This window comes from Piliocolobus tephrosceles, chromosome 1, assembly GCF_002776525.5.
Source record: "Piliocolobus tephrosceles isolate RC106 chromosome 1, ASM277652v3, whole genome shotgun sequence".
Classification (NCBI taxonomy): domain Eukaryota; kingdom Metazoa; phylum Chordata; class Mammalia; order Primates; family Cercopithecidae; genus Piliocolobus; species Piliocolobus tephrosceles.
Genome location: NC_045434.1, coordinates 105,565,018 through 105,572,584, shown reverse-complemented (window position 1 = coordinate 105,572,584; position 7,567 = coordinate 105,565,018). Strand labels below are relative to the sequence as shown.

Here is a 7,567-nt window from a genome sequence, read left to right as displayed (position 1 = left end):
ATAAGATCTAGTATTTGTTAGCATAACAGTGTGACTATAGTCAAAAATAAATGTACATTTAAAAATAACTAGAAGAGTATAATTGGATTGTTTGTAACACAAAGGATAAATGCTTGAGGTGGTGGATACATTTACCCTGATGTGATTATTATGCACTGCATGCCTGTATCAAAATACCTCATGTAACTCACACATATTTAAACCTGTTGTATACCCACAAAAATTAGAAATTAAAATTTTAAAATTTTAAAAACCAAAAAAAAAAAAAAAAGGATAACCCCAAGAGCCCATGGAAAATAGCCATAATTCTTTCATTTTAGCTTATAACTAAGAGTGATGTTAGAAATAATTAGGTTCAGTTGGCATGCTTCATATTTCTTAACCAGCTCAGCATTTATTGTAAGAGCTGCAGAGGAGCCTGGGTGAGGTGCCTCACACCTGTAATCCCAGCACTTTGGGAGACTGAGGCAGGTAGATCACCTGAGGTCAGGAGTTCGACTACCCTGGCCAACACAGTGAAATCCCCTCTCTACTAAAAATACAAAAATTAGCCAGGCATGGTGGTGGATGCCTGTAGTCCTGGCTACTCAGGAGGCTGAGGCAGGAAAATCTCTTGAACCTGGAAGATGGAGGTTGCAGTGGGCTGCCGAGATCATGCCAGCCTGGGCAACAGAGTAGGACTCTGTCTCAAAAAAAAAAAAAAAAAAAAAAAAAACAGTCGGGTGCAGTGGCTCATGCTTGTAATCCTAGCACTTTGGGAGGCCAAGGCGGGCAAATCACCTGAGATCAGGAGTTCGAGACAAGCCTGGCCAACATGGTGAAATCCCATCTCTACCAAAAATACAAAAAAGTAGCCAGGTGTGGTGACTCATGCCTGTAATCTCAGCTACTTGGGAGGCTGAGGCAGGACAATCACTTGAACCCAGGAGGCAGAGGTTGTGGTGAGCTGAGCTTGTGCCACTGCACTCCAGCCTGGGTGACAGTGCAACACTCTGTCTCAAAAAAAAAAAAAAAAAAAAAAAAACTGCAGAGGAAGAATTATTAAATCATAGAAAACACTTAGCCCTCCCTGAATTAAGTTTGAATAGTTGAAATATTGTTAACAAAAATATTTCAAAAACAATATGCTTTATGTGAAGGCCCTGGAGATTTTTCAGTGTGTTCACTATGTTTTTATCCTCAAGGAAAAATGTTGATCAAATGTATATAAAATAGTTATAGGCCAGGCATGGGACTCACACCTGTAATCCCAGCACTTTGGGAGGCCAAGACAAGAGGATTGCTTGAGTCCAGGAACTGAAGAACAGCCTGGGGAATATGGTGAGACACCATCTCTACAAAAAAATAATAATTAGCCAAGCATGGTGGCTCATGCCTGTTTTCCCAGCTACTCAGGAGACTGAGGTGGGAAGATTGCTTGAGTACAGGAGGTTGAGACCACAGTGAGCTGGGATTATGCCACTCCACTTCAACCTGGGTGATAGAGTGAGACCCTGTCTCAAAAAATTTTTAAAAAGTTCTGTATTGTAACCCAATGGGGAATTTTACTTTCCTTTCTTATGATATAATTGGCCTCATCCTTCTAGTGTTTCTCATCTACAAATAATTTTTGTTTTACTCTGATTCTTGCCAAACAGCTAAAAGGCTTTTAGAAGCTATGTTTTCAACTAAGGAAAGTTTCGGAGCCCCATGGAAAGGTTTGCATCAATAATTTTCAACTATTGATATTTGATAATGGTTTGGCTCTGTCCCCACCCAAATCTCATCTTGTAGCTCCCATAATTCTCACCTGTTGTGGGAGGGACCCAGTGAGAGATAATTGAATCATAGGGGTGGGACTTTCCTATGGTGTTCTTATGATAGTGAATAAGGCTCACGAGACCTGATAGTTTTAAAAACAGGAGTTTCTGTACACAAGCTCTCTCTCTTTGCCTGCCACCATCCATGTGAGATTTGAGTTGCTCCTCCTTGCCTTCCTCAATGATTGTGAGGCCTCCCCAGCCATGTGGAACTGTAAGTCCATTAAACCTCTTTCTTTTCCCAGTCTTGGATATGTCTTTATCAGCAGCATGAAAACAGACTAATATAGTAAATTGGTACCAGGAGTGGGGTGGTGCTGAAAAGATTTCTGAAAATGTGGAAGTGACTTTGGAACTGGGTAACAGGCAGAGGTTGGAACAGTTTGGAGGAAGAGAGAAAAATGTGGAAAGTTTGGAACTTCCTAGAGACCCATTGAATGACTTTGACAAAAACGCTAATGGTGATATGAACAATATGGCCCAGGCTGGCGAGGTCTCAGATGGAGATGAGGAACCTGTCGGGAACTGGAGTAAAGGTGACTGTTGCTGTGTTTTAGCAAAGAGACTGGTGGCATTTTGCCCCTGCCCAAGAGATTTGTGAAACTTTGAACTTGAGAGAGATGATTTCGGGTATCTGGCAGAAGAAATTTCTAAGCAGCAAAGCATTCGAGAAGTGACTTTGGGTGTTGTTAAAAACATTCAGTTTTATAAGGGAAGCAGAGCATTAAAGTTTGGAAAGTTCACAGCCTGACGATGCAATAGAAAATAAAAACCCATTTTTTGAAGAGAAATTCAAGCCTGCTGCATAAATTTGCATAAGCAACGAGTTAATTAATGAATGTTAATCCCCAAGCAATGGGGAAAATGTCTCCAGGCATGTCAGAGGTCTTCACAGCAGCCCCTCCCATCACAGGCTTGGAGGCCTAGGAGAAAAAGATGGCTTCCCAGGCCGGACCCAGGGTCCCTCTGTTGTGTGCAGTCTAGGGACTTGGTGATCTGCATTGCAGCCACTCCAGCTGTGACTAAAAGAGGCCAAGGTACAGCTCAGGCTGTTGCTTCAGAGGGTGGGAGCCCCAAGCCATGGCAGCTTCCATGTGGTGTTGAGCCTGCGAGGGCAAAGAAGTCAATAATTGAGGTTTGGGAACCTCCACCAAGATTTCAGAGGATGTATGGAAATGCCTGGATGCCTAGGCAAAAGCTTGTTGCAGTGGTTGGGCCCTCATGGAGAACCTCTGCTAGAGCAGTATGGGAGGGAAATGTGGAGTCGGAGCCCTCAAGTAGAGTCGCTACTGAGGCACCACCTAGTGGAGTTGTGAGAAGTGGGCCACCGTCCCCCAGACCCCAGAATGGTAGATCCATTGACAGTTTGCACTGTGCACCTGGAAAAGCTGCAAACACTCAATGCCAACCCATGAAAGCAGCCAGGAGGAGGGCTATAACCTGCAAAGTCACATGGTTGAAGTTGCCCAAGACCATGCAAAACCACCTCTTACATCAGCGTAGCCTGGATGTGAGACATGGAGTCAAAGGCGCTTTAAAATTTGACTGCGGGGTTGGTTTTTGGACTTGCATGGGGCCTGTAGCCCCTTTGTTTTGACTAATTCCTCTCGTTTGGAATGGCTGTATTTACCCAATGCCTGTACCCACACTGTATCTAGGAAGTAACTAACTTGCTTTTGATTTTACAGGTTCATAGGTGGAAGGCACTTGCGTTGTCTCAGAAGCGACTTTGGACTGTGGACTTGTGAGTTAATGCTGGAATGTGTTAAGACTTCGGGGCACTGTTGAGAAGGCACGATTGGTTTTGAAATGTGAGGACATGAGATTTGGGAGGGGCTGAGGCAGAATGATGTGGTTTGATTCTGTGTCCCCATCAAAATCTCATCTTGTAGCTCCCATAATTCCCACGTGTTGTGAGGGGGCCTGGTAGGAGATAACTGAATCATAGGGTGGGCACTTTCCTATGCTGTTCTCATAATACTGAATTAAGTCTCACAAGATCTGATGGTTTAAAAAATGGGAGTTTCTGTGCACAAACTCTCTTCTCTTATCTGCCACCATATGAGATGTGCCTTTCGCCTTCTGCCATGATTGCGAGGCCTCCTTGGCCACATGGATGATACTGAGTCCGTTAAACCTCTTTCTTCTTTAAATTGACCAGTCTTGGGTATGTCTTTATCAGCAGTATGAAAACAGAGTAATACAATATTTCAAAGAATAGATTCTTGAATACGTAATTCCAAGATTACACTGCTTAGAGAACCTCAGTCTCTACCAGTGGGCTAAGCAGAATTTCCATGGCTAGTTTTACTCAGGAAGCAAACAGCTTTATGAAGGCAAACTACTACTAATGGAAAACCCAGTAGCAAAGAGTTAATGACATTATTACATTAAGTCTCCCTTTCTCCAGGTTTTTTATCTTTACTGAATTTTTTTTGTTTTGTTTTTGGCCAAACAAACTTTTTGATCAAAAAGTTATTCTCCACTGGTAGCAGCAATAATTGAGAATTTGGTTTTATGCACTCACAATTTGAATTATTTTTCTAGATAGATGACCGACATCTATTCTCTTTTGAGAGAGATGACAATCCCATTTGACACCCTTTTCCTTTATTTGTCCACTTTTATCTGAAATCAACTAAGTATTTGGTGCACACTGAGAAGAAAAACAGATTTTTTTATATCTGTAATTGTGACATTTTTGTTTTTGTGTCTATTTTTTATTACTCTCTAGAAAGCATTTATTAACACTTAATTTTCTTTCTGTATTCTGGAAAATAAACATGATACACAAAGTGTAACAAAATGCCCTCTTCCCATTTCAAATAAATATAATTTGCTCTTGCAAAAAGAGGTAATAATCTGTGTAATTCACCACAATATACGTGTTAGTCTATTTTCACACTGCTATTAAAAAAATACCTGAGACTGGGTAATGCATGAAGAAAAGAGGTTTAATTGACTCACAGTTTCACAGCCTTAACAGGAAGCATGGCTGGGAGGCCTCAGGAAACTTACAATCATGGCAGCAGGAGAAGGGGAAGCAAGCATATCTTACCATGGCAGAGCAGGAGAGATAGAGTGCGTGAGGGTGTAAGTGCCACATACTTTAAAAAAAATCAGATGTTGTGAGAATTCACTCACTATCACGAGAACAAAAGGGAAGTCCACCCCCATGATGCAATCACCTCCCAGCAGGCTCTTCCTCCAACACGTGGGGATTACAACTTGACATGGGATCTGGGTGGGGGCATAGAGCCAACCCATATCAACATACTATCAGGGAAATAAGGATAATCTCTAGTTAAATGGTCACTTATTTTAATGACTCTCACAAGCATTTTTTTCTGGAGAAAAAGAACACCATTGTCTGTGGGATTATATTGACTTGGAGACTGTTGCTTCTTGTTTGGAGAAGGCAAATATAAACTCTTTTAAAAAGCATTTAGTGTCCACCAGGCACAGTGGTTCATACCTGTAATCCCAGCTCTTTGGGAAGCCAAGATGGGAGGATCACTTGCGGCCAGGAGTTTGAGATTATAGTGAGCTCTGATTTTTATGCCACTGCACTCTACCTGAGTGACAGAGGGAGACACTGTCTTTAAAAATATGTAATACATTTAAAATGCATGTGTGTGTTTAGTGTCAAAAAGAATCTTAGTTTGGGAGAAAAATAGCATCCAGGTATTTGCTAAATCAACTAAATTGTGTGGTAACTTTCATGTTAATACTTCCTAGAGAACAGACCACATTCTGAATAATGATTCCTGTGTATCACACTGGTAATTTTCAAAATTAGTGGTTAAGTATTTGAATTCACAGTTATGCATGGACTATTATATAAACCCAAAACAGAATTTTAAAGCTCCATTGACAGAAAAGGCTAAAAATAATGGTGTTATACAGGACAAATTTATCTTTTTTACAATTGTTATTATTAACATTATAAGAACTGAAATCTATTGAATTATAAAGACTTCACACAAGCTTATAAATGCATATGTCCCTGATCACTTTAAGACAATGTATTAGTTTGCTCTTACAAGTGGTAAGAATATTTTAGTAACCAGCAAAAATCACATGCAAGTATTCACATTCACCAATCTTAAAAGTTTTCTTTTGTGTAATCTATTCACACTCAAAAGCATATATCACCAAGTAATAAAAGTCATTATTACTGTTTGCCTTCTTATGTTAGCAGTTGATTGGTACTTTATATACTACCTGGTAGAAGTAAATCAACATTTACTATAGTTCCAGTCCCACCATATGTGGCTTATTTACATGAATGCAGAAATGCTGATCAAACCATGCTACCTCAAAACATAACTGTGTTCCATAAAAAATCTTACACAGGCTATAAAGTGAGTATTACATCTGTCCTAAGCATTATAGAGGGCATCAATTAGTGTCCAGCTGGTGACATAACATAATAACTTTTTTCTTCATTTATAAGGGTAGAAAATTATATGCCCAGGCATTCTTTTATAGCAACATGTTTATTTCTACAAATTTCTGAAACAGTTAAGTGTGTACTCAAAAAATTCACAAGTCCAATAAAACAAGTTTGTGGTTTCCTTCTTTGGCATTCTTAGTGTTTACTCCATTTCAAAGAGTGTATTAAAGTTGTTTGCCAAGGATATATGTTCAAAGATCCTTGACAGGCTTGGTTTCGACAGTTTTACTGGGTGACATGGGTTGCTGAGAGGAGCTTCAGGAATATCATTTGGTCTGTCTCAGGCTCCCTTCTCTCATAATACAGAGCCCAGAGTTAAGTTGTGGTGAGAATCATGGCCAGGTTTGTGTCACTTTAATGGAAATTCCCAGAAACCTTAGCACCTGTGATTGTTTGGTTTCTTTCAAAAGGATACATTTTTCTTCCCACAATCCTCTTGATAAAGGTCACTGAGGTCTTCCTGGTGGGTTTGTTTGGAACATCCTGGGAATTCTCTAGCATAGCAGGATTCTGGGGGCTAGTGCATCTCTGTCATTTCCAACTAGTCATTGAAACATACCACTCCACAACACTTGAACTCCCACAGAAAACCTCCCAACCATGAGCAAGCCACTGGTATCCAGGTAAGTCATATTTGCCATTCTGACTTTTAAAGTGACTACATCTAACCACTGTATTGGAATCATACACTTCTGTTCATATGTCCAAATGCCACTAGCCAGATCTGCACAAAAAATGACAAGTAAACTTCCAAAGTACCACACAAGCAGCACAGGGATTTTTTCTCTGTTCCACAATATCCTGACATCCCCACAATAATAAGGAAAATAGCAAATAGCAATCATGACCAGATGAGTCATAGGAAAGCAGGTCAAGATGACCTCTCCTCCACCTTGTTTCTGCAGTTAAAGTCAGAACATTATTAGGTAGTCCCTCATCTAAGCAAAAACTGCCAACATGCTGATGAACATTAACCAAAAAAGCAAATTGAGGGCAGAGAGCAGGCAGTGCATGGCATCTTCTCTGGCCATTATGAGCCCCAGGAGAGAGAAGCCCCCCTCGTCTCACCAGATTATATCCTCATTGTCAAAACAGCAGCAATCATCAGCTCTGGGTTTAATGCGCTACTTCAATCAGACAGTTGGGGTGCATGGCAGAGGCTTATGCGGGCAGGGAGGCTTCTCCTGGATTTCTGTTTATTCTTGAAGGTATAAGTGCTCTGTGTGTCTTTATATGTCTAATTCAGAAAGGCCTTTATCTGTTGTTGTAAGAGTGTGCAATGATTTTCTATCTTTGGAAGGCTCAAGGTCTC

The 7,567-nt window shown here is 40.6% G+C and overlaps 1 pseudogene; it reads right to left on the bottom strand.

The window, feature by feature from the left end:
* Positions 1 to 6,397: 6,397 nt before the first annotated feature.
* Positions 6,398 to 7,286, bottom strand: LOC111549560 (annotated as a pseudogene).
* Between the last annotated feature and the right edge of the window lie 281 nt (positions 7,287 to 7,567).